Below are 24623 nucleotides of genomic sequence, written 5' to 3'. Positions count from 1 at the left end.
CGTTCTTGATCCATACCTTGCTGATTTATTTCTCTACCTTAATTCTACGTGGCTTCTCAATTTATGGATATGTGACCATTTCAAGAGGAATGCATTCGTTCATTTTGTTCGGATGTGAAGACTGTATGTTGCAATTTTCATTCCGTTGGATTCAGCTTCAATATTTATCTGTCAGTGTGCTAATGGTGGTCAACCTCTTTAGGATGGCTCCTCCAACGCGCACGACTCCGAATCCTGATCCGCCACCACCTCCACCTCCTCCAGAGGCATGGCAAGCTGTGATGGCCGCAACCAATGCAAACACACAGTTGATCATGCAAATTCTCCAAGAGCGCAATCAAGGCAGTCAAGGGAATCAAGGCAGCAATCAGAGTCACTTTGCTACACTCAACCAGTTCCTTGCTAACGGGCCAAAGACTTTCAACAATTGTGTTGAGGCAACCGATGCTGACGATTGGCTTGTGGATTTGTGTAAGCATTTCGAGTGCAGTAACATCAGGCCTGAGGACTTTGTCAAGTTCGCTTCCTTCCAACTCAAAGATCAAGCTGCAGAATGGTTCCAGCAGTACAAGGACTCCAGAGGTGGACGTGTTATCACTTGGGATGATTTCCGTCGAGATTTCCGAGCTCATCATATTCCCCAGAGCGTGGTCGAAAGCAAGCGTGAGGAATTCCGCAATCTGAAGCAAGGCTCTTTGTCTGAAGAGCATGATATACCAGTTCAGGGGTGGTCTCAGAGAAGATATTCAGCTCGCTCTTGTTCTCTTTGAGCCCTTGAGGTATGATGAGTTCTACAACATGGCATTGAAGCAAGAGGCTGCTCAGTTGAGGTGTGATGCTTCCAAGAAGTGAGTCAGAGATGTTACTCCTTCTTCCTCTACTCAAGTGGCCAAGCAACAGAAGTTCTGGCTTCCTCCTCCTCCGTTCCGTCAGCCATATCAGCAGAAGAGCAAAGGTGGCAGTGGTTCTTCCCACCCACCCAACCCTGGCTTTCAGAACAAGACTTCGTCTCAAGCTCCAAGATCGAGTGCTCCGTATCACCGTCCGCTTTCAGAGGTCACGTGCAACAAGTGCCAACAGAAGGGTCACTATGCCAACAAGTGTCTCAACCAGAGGCTTCTTCCTCCTCCTCCTCCTGTCAGATCGACAAGTATAGCTGTGGTCAAGCATAACCCCAAGCATGCCAAGGTCAATTTGATGAATGCAGCTCAGGCAGAGGACTCGTCAGATGTGATCATGGGTAACCTTCCTGTTAATGATATTCCCGCAAAAGTACTTTTTGACTTTGGTGCATCGCATTCCTTCATGTCATTCCCATTTGCATCGGAGAACAATTTTAGTACTAAGGCTTTACCTAGAGCTATGCAAGTCGTCTCTCCGGCTAAGCGTCTGAGTTCTAGTTTGATGGTTCGGGATATTTCTATCTTGATGGGTGATTTCAAGTTTCTGGCTTCTCCAATGGTTCTTGGTAACTCAGATATTGATCTTATTCTCGGGATGGATTGGCTTTCTAAGCACAAGGCTCAGCTTGATTGTGCAGCCAGGCAGATTCAATTGACTCATTCGTCTGAGGATGTAATTGTCTTTGCCGCTCGGGATAATTCCATCCGTCTGTTTTCTCTCAATGAGAAGGGTGAATTGGATGCTATCTCTCAAATTCCAGTCATTTGCGAATATCAAGACGTCTTTCCAGAAGAGCTCCCAGGAATGCCTCCGCACCGGCCAGATGAATTCGTTATTGATCTTGAGCCTGGCACGGAACCTGTGTGCAAACGTCCTTACAAGCTTGGACCTGAAGATTTGAAGGAGTTGAAGAAGCAACTCGATATGCAAGAGAAAATGGATCTCATCCGGCCTAGTTCTTCTCCGTGGGGTTGTGGTGTTCTTTTTGTGAAGAAGAAGGATGGAATGGACCGACTTTGTGTTGATTACCGTCCGGTGAACAAGAAGACCATCAAGAACAAATACCCACTTCCCAACATCAATGAGTTGTTCGAACAACTCAAAGGTGCTCAAGTATTCTCCAAGCTTGATCTCCGTATGGTTATCACCAGATTCGCATTCGTGAAGAAGATATTCCCAAGACAGCTTTCAGAACAAGCTTTGGTTCATATGAATACACTGTCATGTCTTTTGGCCTCGCCAATGCTCCTCCGACGTTCTCTCGCATGATGAACTTCATCTTCAACGCCTACACCAATGACTTCGTTTTGGTCTATCTCGACGACATTCTGGTTTTCTCCAAGAACAAGGAAGGTCATGCCAAGCACTTGCGTTTGGTTCTTGATAAGCTCAGGGAACATCAGTTCTACGCCAAGTTCTCCAAGTGTGAGTTTTGGCTCGATGAGGTTCTTTATCTTGGTCATATCATCTCTGCCAAGGGCATTGCTATGAATCCTGAGAAGGTGTCTGCAATTGTGAATTGGGAACCTCCTCAGAATGTGAAGCAACTCCGCAGTTTTCTCGGTCTCACAAGCTATTGCCGAAGATTCGTTGAAAACTTTTCTAAGATCGCGAAGCCTCTCTCTAATCTTCTCCAGAAGCACGTCAAGTACGTTTGGTCTCTGGAGTGTGATATTGCTTTCAACACTTCGAAAGAGAAATTGATCACTGCTCCAGTTCTGACTCCACCTGATGAATCCAAGCCGTACGAGGTCTTTTGTGATGCCTCTCTCCAAGGTCTTGGCGCAGTATTGATGCAAGAGAAGAAAGTGGTTGCTTATACATCTTGCCAGTTGAAGCCTAATGAAAAGAACTACCCCACTCATGATCTCGAGTTGGCGGCAATTGTGCATGCTCTTTTGACTTGGGGACATCTTCTATTGGGAAGAAAAGTGGACATTTTCACTGATCACAAGAGTCTCAAGTACATCTTCACTCAGCCTAATCTCAACCTCAGGCAAACTCGTTGGGTCGAAATGATTCAAGAGTATAATCCGAGTATCGAGTATACTCCAGGCAAGGCCAATGTGATTGCTGACGCTTTGAGCAGGAAAGCTTACTGCAATAGTCTGATTCTCAAGCCTTATCAACCCGAGCTTTGTGAAGCTTTCCACAAACTTAATCTGCAAGTTGTTCCTCAAGGTTTCCTCGCCAACCTTCAAGTCTCTCCTACCTTAGAAGACCAGATTCGCCAAGCCCAGCTTCTTGATGCTATGGTGAAAAAGGTGAAGATTGGGATTGCCAAGAGTCAGTCCAAGTACAAGTGCTACCGCCTTGATGACAAGGACACTCTCTTCTTCGAGGATCGCATTGTTGTGCCCAAAGGTGACCTCCGTAAAGTGATCATGAATGAGGCTCACAATTCTCTCCTCTCCATCCACCCTGGGAGCATGAAGATGTATCAGGACCTTAAGCAAGCTTATTGGTGGACTCGAATGAAGCGCGAGATCGCTCAATTCGTGAATGAATGTGATGTCTGCAGAAGAGTGAAGGCAGAACACCAAAGGCCAGCAGGTCTCCTCCAACCTCTTGCCATTCCAGAATGGAAGTTTGACCACATTGAAATGGACTTCGTGACTGGGTTTCCAAAGTCCAAGCGTGGCAATGATGCTATATTTGTTGTCATCGACAAACTCACCAAAGTGGCTCATTTTCTGCCTATCAAAGAGTCGATCACTGCAGCCCAATTGGCGGAACTCTATACCTCTTGTATTTTCTCTCTGCACGGTATTCCTCAAGTGATCTCTTCAGACCGTGGCAGCATCTTTACCTCGAAGTTTTGGGATTCTTTTCAGAAGGCCATGGGCACTAACATCCGCTTCAGCACAGCTTTCCATCCTCAAAAAAGCGGTCAAGTCGAGCGTGTCAACCAGATTCTTGAAGATATGCTCAGGGCTTGTGTGATCTCCTTTGGCATGAAGTGGGAGGATTGTCTTCCTTATGCTGAATTCTCCTACAACAACAGTTTTCAAGCAAGTTCGGTCAAGGCCTCTTTTGAAATTCTGTATGGGAGGAAGTGCCGTACCCCTCTCAACTGGTCTGAAACCGGTGAACGTCAGCTTTTGGGTAATGACTTAATCACAGAAGCAGAAGAAATGTGCAAAGTCATTCGTGATAACCTCAAAGCAGCCCAATCCCGCCAGAAGAGCTACTATGATAGTAAGCACCGTGATTTGGCTTTCGATATCGGAGATCATGTTTACCTCCGTGTCTCTCCTATGAAAGGTACTCGTCGCTTCGGTATCAAAGGGAAGCTTGCCCCTAGATACGTGGGACCTTTCAAGATTGTCAGCAAGAGAGGCGACCTCGCCTATCAACTCGAGCTTCCTTCAAACTTTGCAAATGTTCAGGACGTGTTCCATGTCTCTCAGATTCGAAAGTGCTTCAAGACTCCTGACCGCACCGTCAACTTCGAGGACATTGAGATCCAAGAAGATCTCTCTTATCGTGAGCACCCAGTTGCTATTCTTGAAGAGACTGAAGGCAAGACTCGCAACAAGTCAATCAAATTTCTCAAAGTCAAGTGGTCACACCATTCCGACCGTGAAGCTACCTGGGAACGCGAGGATCATCTCCGTTCTGAGTACCCGGCGTTCTTTCAGTCCTAGATCTCGGGACGAGATCCTTTCGTAGTGGTGGAGTGTTGTAACACCCCGGATGTAACTTTCCCTATTTGTACTCCAACTCTTGCCGTTTCCGGCGTTAAGTTATATTTATTTTCCTCGGGTTCGGGTCTTTGTCTCCGTGTGTTGTTGTCTTTGTCATGCATCTCATATCATGTCATCATGTGCATTGCTTTTGCATACGTGTTTGTCTCATGCATTCGAGCATTTTCCCCGTTGTCCGTTTTGCATTCCGGCGCTTCGTTCTCCTCCGGTGGTCATTTCTAACTTTCTTTCGTGTGTGGGGATTAAACATTTCCGGATTGGACCGAGACTTGCCAAGCGGCCTTGGTTCACTACCGGTAGACCGCCTGTCAAGTTTCATACCATTTGGACTTCGTTTGATACTCCAACGGTTAACCGAAGGACCGAAAAGGCCTTGTATGTGTTGCAGCCCAACACCCCTCCAATTTGGCCCAAAACCCACCAAACTCTGCTCCATGTCCTAGAGCGTTCGATCACGATCGCGTGGCCGAAAACCGCACCTCATTTGGACTCTCCTAGCTCCCTCTATGCCTATATATACACCCCCCATTCCAATTCGCGGACCCTCTCCCCCTAACCCTAAAAATCCCAGATCCGCCGCCGCCGGACGTGTCCGGAGCGGGCCGGACAACGTCCGCCGCCCCCGCGCCCAGTCAGACGCTGCCACGTGGCCGTGCGCCGCCGCTCACCGCGCCGGCCCGGGAGGCCCGCAGCCGGCCCCCGAGGCCCGTAGGCGCAGCCGCCGCCTGGGTCGTCTTCCACCGCCCGCGCCGCCCTTCTTCTCCACGGCCGACGCCGCCTCCACTCGCCGCCGACTCGCCGGCGACCTCCGCCCGGCGACCTCCGCCGCCCGCCGCCCGGAGCAGCCCGCCGCCTCCGCCCGGCGCCCCGCGCCGCCACCGCGCTGCTCCGCCGACCGGAGCCGGGCCTGGCGCCGCCAGCCGCCGCCCCCACCGACCGGCCTCGCCTCCCCTCTTCTCCCCGCCGGCCACCACGACGCCATCACCGGCGACCTCGGTTCCGGCATGAACAGTTCCGCCGCCACCTCGGGCCGCGTGCCCTGAAACCCTAGATCTGATCTGAGGGTTGTTTTTTTCTCCAAGTCCCAGAATTTTTAGTTCATATGCCCATGTTCGCGGCTCCGTAACTTTGCATACGTAGCTCCGATTCATGCATATAGCATATCAAAATGTTCATCTCAGAGAGTACATCATTTCATTCCATTGCATCATTTTCATTTGAGCTCATCTTGATGCCCGAAATGCTGTTAGAAGAGAGCTACTTGAGTTAATTGTCAGATCTGTTACTCCGTTTATCACTTTTGTCATTTTGCCATGATTAATGTGTGCATTCTATGCCCATGAGTTCTACATATGTTTTGTTAAGGGTTTTGTCATCTCTCCAGAGGTGCAACCTATGTATTTTTAGGATGTGTGTGGTGACTTGTGTAAGCTTGCAAAGTGGTGCACTTGCTAATTCTGTTTTCAGGGACTGTGATTTCACTAAGTCCTGGGATTGTTTAGTTCATGATGCCATATGTTCATGTTGTTTCCTAGTGATCCGTGCCTCTTTTGAGGATGATCAGTAAGGGAGTTTTGTTAATATTGTAGTGCTCTATCCATCCATATCTTTGTTTGAAATAATGGAGCACCCTAGCTTGAGTCAATCGAGCTCTACTTTTGCTTCATTGCGAATCTGGGCAGATCGTCAACTTGTTTGCGATTTTGCCAATGTTATTGTAGTTGATCCGTGCATGCTATGCCGTTGTTCTGGCCATGTCTAGCTTTTATTTTGTGCCTTCTTGATGGATGTATGCTTGTCTTTCCATGACTTGCACCGTGGTGAGTGCATCGAGCTCGTAAACATGCCTTCGTGAGTTATGTTTCAGCATGTCCCGGTTTTCACTAAGTCTGAAAACTGATTATGTTTTTGCTATGTTCGTGTGCTTGTTAGTATATTTTGTGATCCCTTTTGGCTCAAGGTCACTAAGGGACTTTTGTTAAGCTTGTTGAGTAGCTCCATGCCATGTATTTCCTTGTCATGTTCAGGTCCTGTAGCATGTTGTTTTGTTGCTCCGAAGAGGGCTATATGATCTGAAATTCCAGACAAGTGTTAATTTCACTAAGTCTGAGATCTGTTTTACCATTTGCGTTTTTGCCATGCTTGTTTGAACCTGTTAATGGATGATTTGGCCGTAGCTCAGTGCTAGACTTTTGTTAAGAATCTTGTGTGCATCCCTGCCATGTATTTCTTTGTCATGTTTGGGTGCTGTAGCATGTTCATCTCATTGCATTTAGATGCCTACTTGCTGTAAATCGCAGACCGGTGTCATTTTTGAATCGCTTGCCATTTCCAAACCGTAACTCCGATTCCGGCGTTCTTTATATCGTTTTCAAGCGATTTCATCTCATATTTCCAGTGGCACATTTGGTTTTCCAAGTTGAGGCCAGGTTCATGCATTTCCTGTCATATCTTGCATTTTGCATCCCACATCGCATCCCGCATAGCATATCATCTTTGCATTGTGTTGTTTGAGTTTGCACGTGGTTGATTGTATCCTCGTTGCTTATTTGTCTTGTGTGGGTAGAGCCGGGAGACGAGTTCGCTAACGAGGAGCCCGTTGAGTTTGCTTTCGAGGATCCAGTCAACTCTGACAACTGTGGAGGCAAGATGATCATACCCTCGAAATCACTACTATCTTTGCTATGCTAGTTTGCTCGCTCTTTTGCTATGCCATTGCTACGATGCCTACCACTTGCTTGCAAGCCTCCCAAATTGCCATGTCAAACCTCTAACCCACCATTGTCCTAGCAAACCGTTGATTGGCTATGTTACCGCTTTGCTCAGCCCCTCTTATAGCGTTGCTAGTTGCAGGTGAAGATTGGAGGCCGTTCCTTCTTGGAACATCTTTTATTTAATTGTTGGGATATCATTATATTGCTATGTTATCTTAAATGCATCTATATACTTGGTAAAGGGTGGAAGGTTCGGCCTCTCGCCTAGTGTTTTGTTCCACTCTTGCCGCCCTAGTTTCCGTCATATCGGTGTTATGTTCCCGGATTTTGCGTTCCTTACGCGGTTGGGTTATAATGGGAACCCCTTGATAGTTCGCCTTGATTAAAGCTTTTCCAGCAATGCCCAACCTTGGTTTTACCATTCGCCACCTAGCCTCTTTTTCCCTTGGGTTACCGGAGCCCAAGGGTCATCTTATTTTAACCCCCCGGGCCAGTGCTCCCTCTGAGTGTTGGTCCGAACTGAGCTGCCTGCGGGGCCACCACGGGGAAACTTGAGGGTTGGTTTTACTCGTATCTAGTCTCATGTGAGTGTGTCCTGAGAACGAGATATGTGCAGCTCCTATCGGGATTTGTCGGCACATTCGGGCGGTGTTGCTGGTCTTGTTTTAACCTGTCGAAGTGTCTTGAGTTACCGAGATACCGAGTCTGATCGGAACGTCTTGGGAGGAGGTCTATTCCTTCGTTGACCGTGAGAGCTTGTCATGGGCTAAGTTGGGACTCCCCTGCAGGGTTTGAACTTTCGAAAGCTGTGCCCGCGGTTATGGGCAGATGGGAATTTGTTAATGTCCGGTTGTAGATAACTTGAACCTTAATTAATTAAAATGAATCAACTGAGTGTGTTACCGTGATGGCCTCTTCTCGGCGGAGTCCGGGAAGTGGACACGGTGTTGGAGTAATGTTTGCGCAGGTTATTCTCTAGTTTCTCGCTCGTGCTTTGCCTCCTCTTCTCGTTCTCTTTTGCGAATAAGTTAGCCACCATACTTGCTAGTCGCTTGCTGCAGCTCCACTCATATTTTACCTTGCAATACCTATAAGCTTAAATAGTCTTGATCGCGAGGGTGCGAGATTGCTGAGTCCCTGTGGCTCACAGATTACTATTACACCAGATGCAGGGCCTGATGATTCCGCTCCAGGAGACGCGTATGAGCTCAAGTGGGAGTTCGACGAAGACTCTCAACGATACTATGTTTCCTTTCCCGATGATCAGTAGTGGTGCCCAGTTGGGGGTGATTAGGACCGTGTCGCATGTTGGGTTCTCTTTTATTTTGGCGCCATAGTCGGGCCATGAGTGACTTGGATGATGTAATGTTATTTATGCACTTGATTGACGTGGCGAGTGTAAGCCAACTATGTTATCTCCCTTTTTATTATCTTATTACATGGGATGTTGTGAAGATTGCCTAACTTGCGACATATGCCTTCAATGCGATTATGTCTCTAAGTCGTGCCTCGACACGTGGGAGCTATAGTCGCATCGAGGGTGTTACATTCCCCTAGTTGAGTCCCTTGTCTGTCCAAGAGAACAACCTCCTTGGTGGCCCAGCCGAGAAGACATGGACCTCTCCTTGATTCTCCGAGGATTGTTCGGCCGCATAAAACCATTCTTGTTGCCAGAGCTTCACCGCCTCAACAAATGTGCCCTCCGGTCAGATGACATTGGTGAGTTTACTGATCATGGCCCCACCACAATTTGCAAGCTGAGAGCCACAACCCGAAGTGTGGTTCGATGCGATCCCATACAAAAGATTATGAATGTGGAGATGTGGAGAATCGAGTTTGGGGCGAGATGGTGGAAATCCAGCCCATCATAAAACATGAGATCCCGTACAAAAGGATGAAGGGGGAAAACCCAGACCTCGGACGAGGTGGGAAACAAAGATTACCCACTCCCCTTTGTGAGGGGTGGGAACGACAGAAGTCGAGCGGTTGCGCCCGCCTCAACAGGGGATCGACACCTGACCCTAAGGGGAAGATATCCATCAGCCCAGAGCATCGTGATGGTGTTGGTGATGACATTAGAATGCATCCACTTCCTTCCCTTTCTGGCCATCTTTGGTAGTGGGGGAGAAGAAGGGAAGAGTTGGAGCTCAAAACAGATCTCAGAGCCATTGGCTTGCATGAGGTTCTTGCCATTGGAGCAGGCAATGGGAGCGTAGGTGGAATCAATTCACCGTTTCCCTTTTTATAGGCCAGTCAAAGATCAGGGTCGCTTCACCTCAAAATGAAGGCGTCATTCCCCAAAACATTGTGCAGTATATGTGACAGATATTAAGGTGTTATTTCATTAATGATATCACTAGAAATCCGGGGCACGATCTCTTTTGATGAGGCGTACCAATGGAAACGGGCTGGGGCCATGCCACACCCAATAATGTCTATTGACGAGATGGTCTTGAAGGAAATATGCCTTAGAGGCAATAATAAAGTTGTTATTTTATATTTCCTTATATCATGATAAATCTTTCCCTAATAATAAAGTACGGATTGACTCCGTGAGTTCACCGTCATAATACACTTTCGCCCAGTCGTAATATGCTTTTAGGATTCGTATAGAAAAAATCGTAATATAAACGAGGTGGTACTAATAGCATGATGTTAGCACGTTTTCACCGTCACGTCCTTTCTACACAAAGGTCGCTGTACTATTTAGTACTCCCTCCATTCCAAAATATAGTGCGCCCGCGCTTCCCAAGGTCCAACTTTGACCATAAATTTAACCAACAAAACCGACTGCGGCGGGAGAAAAAATTGTATAATTGAAAACTTCTTTCGAATACGAATTCACTGATATAACTTTTGCTCCCGCCGCAATCGGTCTTGATAGTTAAATTTACGGTCAAAGTTGAAGCTCGAGAATAGAGGAAGCACTACATTGTGGAATGGAGGGAGTAATTCGGCCCGCAGTCCTCATATTAACTGAACCTGGAGCGGTACGAGTGATAGAATAGAAAAACAAACCCAGCCTTCCTCTCGATCTCATCTGGACATCCAGCCCAGCCCCGCCCCTCACAGCCGGCCGCCGCCTCCTCCTACCCCGCCGCCACGCCTACCCCTACACCAAGTGCCAACACACCAGCGCCCATCCACTACCAGGGACCCGCGGCCTTCTACCGCCGGCGGCACTCGACGTCGCGGCCATTGGCGGCTCCCCGACCTTTCTACCATGGCGCCTCCGGGACTCCTCCCCGCTGCTTCCACCTCGACATTGGTTTCCCCAACCCCGCTGGCTTCGCCACCAGCCACTCCTTCTAGGCACACTCTATCTACCGTCGGACCCATCTGCCTGGTTCCAATGGTGAACATCGCTGCCACCCTATTGTGAGGCGAGGTGATGTTCTTCGAACTGCCGGCTTGATTCTGCCTAGGTAAATTCTTCTTTCTACTGTACCACTTCATAGAAAAATTTGACTGCCTAAAAGTTCCCCAATTTGGTACACTTTTTTTATCAGAGTGAGCTTTTCAATGGAAATTATACTTTCATCCTATCCAATCTTACTGTGACAGTAATATATTCCCCTTTCCTTTATATGAAAGGAAAATTGCGGCTCTTTATCATGTTGTCATTATATTGTAACCGTGTGCAAGTGTGTTCAGTTCAACTAGATGTAACTCATTGACATATGAGATTCCATTGGGCCTGATAATCTTGAATTTTGCTTCACAATTTAAAATGTAGTATTAGACCTAGAGTTTTTATGTATTACAGAACCTGTCCTATAAACATGCCAGTTACAAATAAAGGTGATATTGATGTGGAAACGCAACACACATGTAGTAGATGAATTGTATGAAGTAAATCGCCTTGGAATGATGGTTGCTGAATGTTACAATTATAGTCATCTACCTGGATGACCTTCAAGCACCAATAACTTAATCCTTTTAGGTTTTGTTCTTCTTTCTTCAGTACAAACATAATATTGTTTGGTGCTTCCCAATACTTGGATGTGAAAAATAAAGAAGTTTTACATTTTAAGAACTAATAGATTTTTAACAAGAAAATATGGTCCAAGTGGGACTACTACTTATAAATATTTTGTCTTTCACAGAAGGGGATATCATACTTCTCCTAATTAGGATTGTTGTGTAACGGAATGATGGTAGGATGGTAAGTAACTACATCCTTTTTTGGTATGGCAAAGAAAAAAAATACATCTTACCCATTAGATGATTTGCATCTGCAGCTGAATAATAATGGAAGAAAAAGGAGTACAGGCTTTACCTAATGTACCTACAGCAACAATGGGTTGCCCCACCAAACATCACTAGAGGACTAGGAAGGAAAATGGTGATTTCTCAATCAGGTTCTATTGGCCGTTCTAGCATTAGCATCATGAAGATTCTGGAACAGTGCACGACATGCCCAATCCCAAGGTCTTGCCTTAGCTGGTGAAGCACATGAGCCGGTGTCAAGCAATATCCCCTGTATACTGTGTCCTTGTGTTCTTTCCAGGTATGCATCCATATCAGCTGCATCAGGGAGCTCCATGCACAGTGGTACTACTTCCGAACGTGTAGAACATGCAATTGTATGTAAATCGCCTTGAAATGATGGTTGCTGAATACTGCGTTATGCTTGATAGTCATCTACCTGGACGACTTCAAGCGCTAATAGGTAAATCCTTTTAGATTTTGTAGTTCTTTTCAGTACAGAGATAATTCTATTTCTTGCTTCCCAATTTTTGGACGACAAAACAGAGATGCTTTACATTATAAAAGTTACAGTAATAGATTATAAATAAGAAAATAAGGTCCAAGCCAGACTCCAACTTATAAAGGTTTTGTCTTTCACGTAAGGAGATATCATACTTCATCTAATCATGGTTGTCGTGTAACCTAATGATGGTTAGTTACTACATCCATAGAGAAAATGAACATGGAGATATTCTCATGTCCATAGTTTCCAGCGATGAGAATGGGCTACCCGACATTGCTCGGCTGCTGAAACTGAGCAAACTTTGTGTAGTTATTCATGGTAGAAATTCCTAGTTAAATTATCTATTTCGCCAAATTGAGAAACTGCATACATGCCTTCGTCAATGCTGTAGGATCGAAAGTATGTCTAGAGGGGGGTTATTAGACTAGTTGACCAAATAAAAACTTAACCTTTTCCCAATTTTAGTTCTTGGCAGATTTTAGCTATTGTAGGACAAGTCAAGCAATCATCACACAATTCAAGCAAGCATGCAAAGAGTATATTGGCAGCGGAAAGTAAAGCATGCAACTTGCAAGAATGTAAAGGGAAGGGTTTGGAGAATTCAAACGCAATTGGAGACACGGATGTTTTTCCCGTGGTTCGGATAGGTGGTGCTATCCTACATCCACGTTGATGGAGACTTCAACCCACGAAGGGTAACGGTTGCGCGAGTCCACGGAGGGCTCCACCCACGAAGGGTAATGGTTGCGCGAGTCCACGGAGGGCTCCACCCACGAAGGGTCCACGAAGAAGCAACCACCCACGAAGGGTCCACGAAGAAGCAACCTTGTCTATCCCACCATGGCCATCGCCCACGAAGGACTTGCCTCACTAGCGGTAGATCTTCACAAAGTAGGCGATCTCCTTGCCCTTACAAACTCCTTGGTTCAACTCCACAATCTTGTCAGAGGCTCCCAAGTGACACCTAGCCAATCTAGGAGACACCACTCTTTAAGAAGTAACAAATGGTGTGTTGATGATGAACTCCTTGCTCTTGTGCTTCAAATGATAGTCTCCCCAACACTCAATTCTCTCTCATAGGATTTGGATTTTGTGGAAAGAAGATTTGAGTGGAAAGCAACTTGGGGAAGGCTAGAGATCAAGATTCATATGGTAGGAATGGAATATCTTGGTCTCAACACATGAGTAGGTGGTTCTCTCTCAGAACATATGAGTTGGAATTGTGTATGTGTTCTGATGGCTCTCTCCACGAATGAAGAGGAGGTGGAGGGGTATATATAGCCTCCACACAAAATCCAACCGTTACACACAGTTTTCCCATCTCGGTGGGACCGAATCAACAAACTCGGTTGGACCGAAAAGGTAAACCTAGTGACCGTTAGAGATTTTCGGTGGGACTGACATGCAACTCGGTAGGACCGATATGATTAGGGTTTGGGCATAACGTAATCTCGGTGAGACCGATTACACAAACTCGGTGAGACCGAGTTTGGTAATAAGCTAACCAGAGAGTTGGTCAGGCAAACTCGGTGGGACCGATTTGCTCTTTCGGTGAGACCGAAAAGTTACAAAAGGGAAACAAAGAGTTTACATTGCAATCTCGGTGGGACCGATTCGCTCTTTCGGTGAGACCGAAAAGTTACGAAAGGGAAACAGAGAGTTTGCAATCCCATCTCGGTGAGACCGAGATCCCTATCGGTAGAACCGAATTGCTAGGGTTTGGCAGTGGCTTATGACAAGTGAAACTCGGTGGCGCCGGATAGAAAGAATCGGTAGGACCGAGTTTGGCTTAGGGTTTAGGTCATATGTGGATATGGGAAAGTAGTTGAGGGTTTTGGAGCATATCACTAAGCACATGAAGCAAGAGGCTCATTAAGCAACACCTCATCCCTCCTTGATAGTATTGGCTTTTCCTAAAGACTCAATGTGATCTTGGATCACGAAAATATAAAATGAAGAGTCTTGAGCTTTTGAGCTTGGGCCAATCCTTTGTCCTTAGCATTTTGAGGGTTCCACTTTCACATCCATGCCATGCCAATCATTGAGCTTTCCTGAAATAGTCATCTTGGAATAGCATTAGCTCAATGAGCTATATGTTGTTATGAATTACCAAAACCACCTAGGGATAGTTGCACTTTCAATCTCCCCCTTTTTGGTAATTGATGACAACATATAGATCAAAGCTTCGACAAATGATAATAAGCATGAAATATATCGTCGCTTTGAGAAGTATGTGACAAGTAAGAGCTCCCCCTAAATTTGTGCATATTTAAAATTTGCTTTGGACTGCAAATGCACAAAGAGTTAGAGTCATGGGTTACTCTTCCATGTCACATACATCTTGGTGGAGCGCTTAAAATGATAAGAATGAAATACATGCACTCATCACCAAGAATAGTGAATGATCACATAAGATAGATAAGATGATAATATTAAGCAAACATTAAGTGTAGCTTATGATCAAACACATGATCATCAATGTCTCACGAGCAATGACATAGTATCTCACACAAAAGCAAACAAAGTTTGAAAAACCACCAAATAAAACAAGAGAGAATAAAAGCAACACTAAAAGCAACACTCTCTCTCGAAGCCTATGATCTATACATTTTCTCCCCCTTTGGCAACAAGTTACCAAAAAGTTCCTAGAAAATGCATAGTGCTAAGTCGACACTCAGGCTTGATCTTCAGGTGGTGGTGGAGTCCGGAGCACTCCAAGGACGAAGCCTTCTGTAGACGTGGTCGGAGTCGAGGCTGAAGTGGACGCTGGAGCTGGTGGAACTGAGGCTGTAGCTGGTGCAGACGTGGTGGCTCTGGGGTCAGCAACTGGCACTGCAGACGACCTCGGACCTCGTGGCACTCTGGCAAAGGCATCAGTTGTAGTCTTGCCTCTCCTCTCCTGCATGTCATCCTGGAGCTGCTCCACTGCAGTCTGAATCTCTGTCACTTTGACATCCAAGTCATAGAACTTTTGTTCCATGATCCTCTCTAAGCTTGCCTGGTTCTGAGTTAGGGTGGCTAGTCCTTGCTCAATCCGCAGGGTGGATGCAATCAAGTAACCAAGCTGCTCTTGTTTGGTTTTCAAGAAATACTCAGATGCCTCCTCTTGAGTTGGCATCTTGGCAGCTTTCTCCTTCCTCGCCTGCTCCTTCTTTGCTTGTGCTTGAACTGATGATGGTTCATTCTCAGTCATGACCACTTGATTATCTTCAAAGTCTAGATGGATGGGTAGGTGTTCCTTGTCCAATAAGTATATGCCTGTGCCCATCCTGGAGTTGATTAACTCCTGAATTTGTGGGGCATATCCACAGCTCCTCTTCTGATCAGCTGCTGTCCTCTTAATGGTCTCTACCATGAGGCTCATCACTTTGAACTTCTATGGCACATCAAATATATGAAGCAAATTGATCGCATGGCCTCTGATCATCTTGTGATCACCTGACTTGGGCAACAAGGTGTGCCTCAGTATCCAATTGATGGTTGGCAGCCCTGACAGAAGATAGTGTACTGAGCCAAACTTGAAAGTGTCAAGTGCTTCATTTGGAATTTCCTTGTACATGTTTGACATTGAGTTATGATCCATCTTCTTCTTGGCATATACATCCAAGTCATCTTCCTGCTCTTCTGGGGCATTAATCAGCTGAGCCCATTCAGCAACTGTAGACTGGTACCTCGTACCCTCTGACATCCATACAATCCTGCCATCTGGATAGAAATGGGCTATGGAGTAGAACTGCATGATGAGTTCCTCGTTCCACTTTGTGAGCTTCTGCCCAACAAAGTCTGCTACTCCACAAGCATTGAAGCTGTCATACACTCCAGGGTAGTGTTCTTCATTGTCCTTGATGTACTGCCAATCAACCCATCTCATGTCACAAACTATGGGCTTCTTGTCCAACAAAACTGTCTCATAGAAGTCCTGCTGTTCCTTAGTGTGAAACCTGTAATCAACAGTAGTTCTTCTCCTTGAAGCATACGGATCTTCTTCTCTCCACTTCCTCAGCCCTGAGTCTCTTCTGAGCTTCATGTCCTCAGCCACAGGATGAGCATCATTGTGGTCTGGGATCTTGGGCTTGAGCTTTCTCAGAACATGCTCTTCATCATCTTCTTCAGCAGCTTCAGGCACTGGGGCCTTGTTCTTTTCAGTTGCAGGTATGCTCCTCGTATTTCTATTTGGAGCTGTCTTGACCTTTGATGCAGCCTTGGGTGCTTCCTTGGGCTTAGATGCAGTAGCCCCTGATTTGATAGCATCACCCATTAGCTTGGGTGCCTTAGGTGCTGGTGCAGCAACCTCTTCTTCTTCCTCTTCTTCCATGATGGAAGCCTTGCCAAGCACTCTGGCTACAATTTTCTTCACCCTTTCTTTCCTCTTCTTGCCTTCAGCAGCAACTGGCTCAATGGGAGTGGGCTTCTCAGTTGAAGCTCTGGCCTTTGACATAGGCTGCCTGCCTGCTGGCCTTTTGATCTTCATCCCTGGTTTTATGCCCTGTGCTGGCTCAACTCTCTTGGAAGTTGCTTTCTCTTCTGCCACATAATCCTCATCTTCTGAGTCCGAGGTTCTCTTCTTCCTTTGTCTTGTGGCAGCTTTTGGCAGATTGCTAGGGGTGCTCCTGCTGCCTTCATCTGAAGAACTTGAGGGACTAGTGCCCTCACTCATCTGCACTGGCTGTTCTGACATGTTCTGGCTATCACTTTGGTCTGGCATGATGAACAAGCTGACTGCTGACCCTGTGAATAGTTTATAGATGAGGTAGAGTGGATGAGCATCACAAAATGCAGAGATTTTTGCAAAAGAATAATTCAAAAACTTAGTTTTAGTTTCCCACTGAAAGCATCTCGGATCTACCGATTTCTAAACTCGGTGATACCGAAGCAGTTTTGGCACCTAAACTAGTGAACTCGGTCAGACCGAGTCACAGTTCGGTGGCACCGAGACTGCTAGGGTTTCACAGAGTTCCAAAATCGGTCACACCGATAAGTAATTCTCGGTCAGACCGAGTCTCACTTGTGCAATGGCATAAGCCAAATCGGTGGGACCGAGTTTTTCAACTCGGTGGGTCCGAGATGGTTTCGGCGGAAACCTAACCCTAAAATTTTCGAATTAAACCTAATCTACGAGTTCATTGACTGGATAGAAGTTTAACAAACGTGGCAAGAATCATGATGATCACAATGTGCTAAGAATCGGATTGGGGAATAGCACAAAGATCGAGTCCATACCCTAGTTCGGCGGAGACTCACTACGGCGGCAACGGCGGGGTTGAATTTCCGTTGACGATGACGGAGACCAGCGACTGGAGGCGGCTGGCGGCGAGGAGACGATCCAGAGACCAAGTTGGCAGAGCAGGCTATCGCGCGGGCGAAGGGGTTCGGAGAAATTTCCAAATTTTTGCCCGTGACTATATATAGCCCGACCCTGTCGGTGTGACCGAGTGGAACAACTCGGTGGCACCGAGATGCAAAACTGTATACAGTTGTTGCAACTTGGTGTGACCGAATGGTTCAAATCGGTTGCACCGAGATCGAAAACCTAGATCAACTTAATGATCTCGGTAGGACCGAAAGTAGGGTATCGGTCAAACCGAGAATCATAAAGAGGTTTTGGAAGTTTAAGTCTATGACGAATCGGGGACTCCGAGTGCTCCTCACACAGAGTGGTTCGAATCTGACTTGATCAAATTTTGTGATGTAGCATGAATAGAGTTTGAGACGAGAAAAGCATAGATAGCTAGAGGAGGTTCTTAGGCATTCTTGTCCATCCACTTGGCAAAAGGAAATAAAACCAAACAATCAAAACAACAAGTGGATGTCCTTGAATGAGTAAAATATGCAACCAGCATGCTCACACAATAAGATGGCAAATGAAATATGTGATAAGGCATGCACAACCAATTCTAGCATCTATCAAGCAATTTGCGATGACAAGGTCATCTATATATGAGTATATTGACTTAGGAGTCAAGTGAGAACACTTGATCATAGGTCATACTCATCGTTTAAGCTCAAGTGGGGTTACCACTTTTACATAAAGCATTGTTGTGTTCACATCTTTAGAGTTGCTTTAGCTCAAGTCTTAGAGTAAAGCTCCCCCTAGATGTGATATCCCCCCTTAGAGGGATGAACTAACCTCGGGTTTTTTCGATGATGACTTCATGTAGATGTTGAAGATGTGGATGCTCAATGTTGATGTAGATCACTTGGAGCTATCCATTTGAGTGAATTGCACTTTCAATACCTACATGGGTTAGTCCCACAAGGAACAAACAAGGATATCCATAGACATAGAGTGATGCACACACAAGATGATGTCCATGAAAACTTTTAGGTTACCTTGTCCCTTGTCTTACCAACAAGAGGGTTTGTGACTCCTTGAACTAGTGCAAGATGTGGAAGTTGATTGCACTTGTTCTTGCCAAAATGATAAGAGTGAAGTATGTTGGCGGAGTCACCCTCAAGAACTCTCTAGTTCTTCTTCTTTTGGATCCACACCATCTTGATGGGAATCCTTGGAGTTGTAGTCGTACTTGATGAAGTGGAACTTGAAGTAGTCTTGGGAATCCACTTGACTAAGGTCTTAGGAGCTTCTTCAAATGCATCAATTTCCTCTTGAAGCTTGTCCTTGCCTTTTTGCTTGTAGTCTTGTGGTGGAAGATCATCTTGAGCTTGTGTCCCCTTGAAAGAAGTATCATACTTCTCTTGTTGAGGAACAAACTTTGTCTTGGGGTATTGATCTTCTTCCCACTCAACTCCATTGGCATTGAACTTTCGTTCAAAACCAACACCTTGATTCTTCCGGTGCATTCCTTGCTTGCGTACAATTTCCTCGAATTGCTTACTCCCGGCAAGGCTTTTGCACACTCCTTTCTCTATAATTCCCTTCAATAAGCTATTTTCTTGCTCAAGTGTAACTTGGCTAAGAGAATCATTAGTGGAATAAAGAGAACTACTAGAAGCAACAATATTGGATTTAGCATGATCATTGTTACTGCTAGAGGAAGAATCTTTCTTGTTCTTGTTACTAGACTTGACTTGAGGCATGTAAGTGGATAAGAGTAAACGCTTGGCAATGTAAGAAGAACTTTTCTTGCGAAGATCATCATTGATTGCTTTTAAGAACTCATGCTCTTGCTCAAGATTGATCTTTTCAAAGCGTAATTTCTCATGAGCTCTTAAAAGTTCTCGATGATCTTCGAAGATAGTTTCATGAGCTAACTTAAGAGTGTTTAGTTCTTTAGTTAGAGCCTCAATCTTCTCCTTATCATTGTCATTCGTTTTATCTTGATTAGCATGATTAATTGATGTTTCATCATAGTATTCATCACTAGAGTTGTCAACAAGCAAATCATCACCTAACAAGTCATCTTCATCACTATTGAAATCAACATACTCGGGGTGTGTTACCTTAGGACCTTTGGCCATGAAGCATCTTCCAATTCCTTCATTTGGTGAGTCAAATATGTCGTAGGAGTTGGTTGACACAAGTGCTAGACCGGCAACACCTTCATCTTGAGTATCTTCGGAGTCGGAGTGATAACTTCTCTCGGAGTGGCTGTCGGAGTTGGAGCCGGATACCCATTCACCAACATGAGCTTGATGTCTTCGTTTTGTGTAGCTCCTTGATGATTTTTCCTTCCTTTCCGAATCCTTGCTTCTCCGTGAGTATCTTCGTTCATAACAATCATCTCTACTCCTTCTCTCTCTTGGTGGTGATTCTTTGCTTCTTCTTTTTGGAGAATCTTCTCTTCTCTTGTAGGGAGCCATACACTCATTGGAATAGTGTCCGGGTCTTCCACAACTATAGCAGTTTCGCTCTCGACTAGAAGATCTTTTGTCATTGTAGGACCTTGACTTGAAGCTTCTATCTTTGCTTCTACTCTTGTAGAACTTGTTGAAGTTCTTCACGATTAATCTCAATTCTTCATTGAAGTTTTGTTTCTCACTTGATGATGTAGGGGCTTCACATGAGGCTTTGTAGGCACCACTTGATTTGTTGTGAAGTTCCTCTTTATCCTTAAGTGACATCTCATGAGCAACAATTCTTCCAATCACCTCCGTTGGCTTGAGATCTTTGTAATTGGGCATCATTTGGATCAATGTGCACACGGTATCATATTTTCCATCCAAGGCTCTTAGAATCTTCTTGATGATGAATCTATCGGTCATCCCTTCACTTCCTAATCCGGCAATCAGATTTGTGATGAGAGCAAGCCTAGAGTACATTTGAGCGACACCTTCACCATCCTTCATTTTGAACTTGTCAAGTTGACTTTGAATCACATCCAACTTGGATTCCTTGACGGAGTCGGTACCTTCGTGCATATCAATCAAAGTGTCCCAAATTTCCTTTGCATTCTCAAGATGGCTGATTTTGTTGAATTCTTCGGGGCATAATCCGTTGAAGAGAATATCACAAGCTTGAGCATTGTATTGCAACATCTTCAACTCATCCGTGGTAGCTTCACGGTTTGGTTCTTTCCCATCAAAGAAGTCACCTTGCAAACCAACACACAAAATAGCCCAAACGGCGGGGTTATGTCCAAGAATATGCATTTTCATCTTATGCTTCCAACTAGCAAAATTAGTACCATCAAAGTAAGGACCTCTACGGTGATAATTTCCCTCGCTAGACGCCATACTATCCTAGGTTGTGAAACCAAGGCTATGACCACCAAAAGCTATGGAGATCAAAGCAAATGGAGACCAAAGCTCTGATACCACTTGTAGGATCGAAAGTATGTCTAGAGGGGGGTGATTAGACTACTTGACCAAATAAAAACTTAACCTTTTCCCAATTCTAGTTCTTGGCAGATTTTAGCTATTGTAGGATAAGTCAAGCAATCATCACACAATTCAAGCAAGCATGCAAAGAGTATATTGGCAGCGGAAAGTAAAGCATGCAACTTGCAAGAATGTAAAGGGAAGGGTTTGGAGAATTCAAACGCAATTGGAGACACGGATGTTTTTCCCGTTGTTCGGATAGGTGGTGCTATCCTACATCCACGTTGATGGAGACTTCAACCCATGAAGGGTAACGGTTGCGCGAGTCCACGGAGGGCTCCACCCACGAAGGGTAATGGTTGCGCGAGTCCATGGAGGGCTCCACCCATGAAGGGTCCACGAAGAAGCAACCTTGTCTATCCCACCATGGCCATCGCCCACGAAGGACTTGCCTCACTAGCGGTAGATCTTCACGAAGTAGGCGATCTCCTTGCCCTTACAAACTCCTTGGTTCAACTCCACAATCTTGTCGGAGGCTCCCAAGTGACACCTAGCCAATCTAGGAGACACCACTCTCGAAGAAGTAACAAATGGTGTGTTGATGATGAACTCCTTGCTCTTGTGCTTCAAATGATAGTCTCCCCAACACTCAATTCTCTCTCATAGGATTTGGATTTTGTGGAAAGAAGATTTGAGTGGAAAGCAACTTGGGGAAGGCTAGAGATCAAGATTCATATGGTAGGAATGGAATATCTTGGTCTCAACACATGAGTAGGTGGTTCTCTCTTAGAACATATGAGTTGGAATTGTGTATGTGTTCTGATGGCTCTCTCCATGAATGAAGAGGAGGTGGAGGGGTATATATAGCCTCCACACAAAATCCAACCGTTACACACAGTTTTCCAATCTCGGTGGGACCGAATCAACAAACTCGGTCGGACCGAAAGGGTAAACCTAGTGACCGTTAGAGATTTTCGGTGGGACTGACATGCAACTCGGTAGGACCGATATGGTTAGGGTTTGGGCATAACATAATCTCGGTGAGACCGATTACACAAACTGACCGAGTTTGGTAATAAGCTAACCAGAGAGTTGGTCAGGCAAACTCAGTGGGACTGATTTTCTCTTTCGGTGAGACAGAAAAGTTACAAAAGGGAAACAAAGAGTTTACATTGCAATCTCGGTGGGACCGATTCGCTCTTTCAGTGAGACCAAAAAGTTATGAAAGGGAAACAGAGAGTTTGCAATCCCATCTCGGTGAGACCGAGATCCCTATCGGTAGAACCGAATTGCTAGGGTTTGGCAGTGGCTTATGACAAGTGAAACTCGGTGGCGCCGGATAGAAAGAATCGGTAGGACCGAGTTTGGCTTAGGGTTTAGGTCATATGTGGATATGGGAAAGTAGTTGAGGGTTTTGGAGCATATCACTAAGCACATGAAGCAAGAGGCTCATTAAGCAACACCTCATCCCTCCTTGATAGTATTGGCTTTTCCTAAAGACTGAATGTGATCTTGGATCACTAAAATATAAAATGAAGAGTCTTGAGCTTTTGAGCTTGAGCCAATCCTTTGTCCTTAGCATTTTGAGGGTTCCACTTTCACATCCATGCCATGCCAATCATTGAGCTTTCCTGAAATAGTCATCTTGGAATAGCATTAGCTCAATGAGCTATATGTTGTTATGAATTACCAAAACCACCTAGGGATAGTTGCACTTTCAAATGCGCAATCGAATAGCCGTCAGGTGGTGATGAGAGGACTACTAAAAGCAAGGGAAACACACTTAAGTTTGCTATCCAAAGTTTCTTCAGAATCTAAATACCAGTGGCATCACAAGTGGGCTTCTCAATTAATCCAAAAGACCCATCAGGTTGCAAAGATAAAAACAATGAACAGAACATATCTGAAAGCGGCCCGAGCATCCTCTACTACTTTCGTTTAGATGTTATTTATCTTGCTCTGTGTTGACATATTTTCTTCTTCCGTAGATGCAAAGCTTCCAGGATGTGATCAATCATATGCTGGAGAATGGCATTGAGACCTTACTTCACTGGATAATGGCATTTATATGCGATTCCAGTCCTTTCACAGTGCAGGTGAACTGGAAATTCTATCAAAGACAACTGTCCTTTCTTCAGTGTACATGCATGATATTACATGATTAAACATACCATTTTTAACTTCATTTAGTTGTCTATATTATGCTCTATGTGCTATTACCAACAAAAATAGTGTTACCTCCGTACCAGGCCTTCCAAATATCTTATTTTGGTACGGAGGTAGTACTTTTAGCCTGCAAAGCGACTTCTATGCCCATTGTGGCAATAATGTGTTTGCACCACTGAAGAGATAACTTATTTTTTTCATTGTAAGAAACACATCATGTTTCTTCCCCATCATTTAAGTGTGTGCCATGTTATCTTTGTTCATGTTGCTGGCTGTACATTTTCAGTATTCTCAGGATATATCTGATTATGATGATGTTCCATACTGCTCTGGAGCCGGCAACTTTTTGGACTGCTCGATGTTTATAACCAATGAGACTACTTTTTTGGTTGTTGGCTGGAGCTATCACTATGACTGAAATTTTCTTTTCACCCAAGTAAATTTATATGGTCATCAAAAACCAACGACAGGTCAACACTTGTCAGCAGTTTGCAATTTGTATTACAGTATGCCTAAGCCAATGTTCAAACAATGTTGTTTTAGTTAGGAAATGTAGAAAACATGGTCATGATTTATGTAGATTGGACAGTCCCTTCAAACTGCAGTCTTTGATCTAGAGTGGACAATCTAACTATATGTTTCCTTTTAGAAAATGACTATATGTTCCATGAATTCACTGTTTATTTTGGCCAGATCAGATTAAACCAGGTCTTGATTTCAAGGTTCAGTTAAGGCAGTTGGTGCAGGTTTGTTTGCTGTAATACTAACTGTGCTATTTAGACAGAGACATTTGCTCTTTCTCATTCCTCGACATTTTCCTTTGCTACCAAGATTTTTCATTCTAGGTTGTGGAAAACGCATGTAGCGTTCCTTCTACAAGTCGTCATGAGCTGGGACATAGAAGAAGAGAGCCGACGAGAAGTCGCGAAGCGGTTCGCTCCGGTGTCGCTGCCAATGGCGCTGCACAAAGTGCAGATTGCAGGCTAGATGCGTACAAATCCGTCCCTACTTCCACGACGTGGAAGCAAAGGAAATTTAGTCAATTAGATAGTATATTTGGTTATGAAAGTTATCTTTTGTGTATGCAGTTTTGCCATCATTTTGTAAAAGCTTTGAGTTTTTTATAATGTAATTGTCTTACTAATCACACTTTTAATTGATTTGTGCCAAGGCTAATAGCCAAGTTATGCACAAACTGTTCATGTTTCCTTGATGACTGCTATTGTCAGAAGATTCTTTTCAGCATTTAAGTAACACCGATCCCACTTTCAGTTATGTGTGCAAAGGCCAGTAGCAAAATAATGACTGCTCCTTGCTGGTCGGATATTTCCTACTTCCAGGATATCTCATTATGCTTTCCGCAGCATGCTGATTTGTGAACGAGAACCTACGTGATCACCCACCCTGATTTGTGAATTCGTAGTCACATTCAGACACTCAGGTATCTCTACTCCTAATGAGCAGTTTGTGAATAGTCCGCGCGGTTTATTTTCGCTGGTTTATTTTCGTCATCCTTCCACCTCCGTTTTATTTTCGGCATCCTCCCACCTTTGCTTACTTGGTACCCTCCAGCGAAATAAACCAGTGCCAAAAAAACCCTAGGATCGATCCCTCGTTCCCACAGCAGATCGGTCTCCGCCGCCAACCAGACCTTCGCACGCCCGATCCAGCCCTACGCCCCCTCTGCGGCCGATCCATCCT

General features: G+C 45.1%; 1 long non-coding RNA gene across 1 annotated transcript; it reads left to right on the top strand.

Annotated features, from left to right (window-relative positions):
* The first annotated feature begins 10316 nt into the window (after positions 1-10316).
* Positions 10317-24128, top strand: LOC125537633 (uncharacterized). Its single transcript, XR_007296008.2, has 4 exons — positions 10317-10749; positions 11431-11489; positions 11566-11996; positions 22745-24128. It is a non-coding gene; the product is annotated as an uncharacterized LOC125537633 (long non-coding RNA).
* The last annotated feature ends 495 nt before the right edge of the window (positions 24129-24623 follow it).

Source organism: Triticum urartu, chromosome 2A (genome assembly GCF_056163025.1).
Source record: "Triticum urartu cultivar PI428250 chromosome 2A, HENAU_Tu73, whole genome shotgun sequence".
Classification (NCBI taxonomy): domain Eukaryota; kingdom Viridiplantae; phylum Streptophyta; class Magnoliopsida; order Poales; family Poaceae; genus Triticum; species Triticum urartu.
The sequence above is the reverse complement of the archived record's forward strand: the minus strand, read 5'-3'. Positions and strand labels throughout refer to the sequence as shown.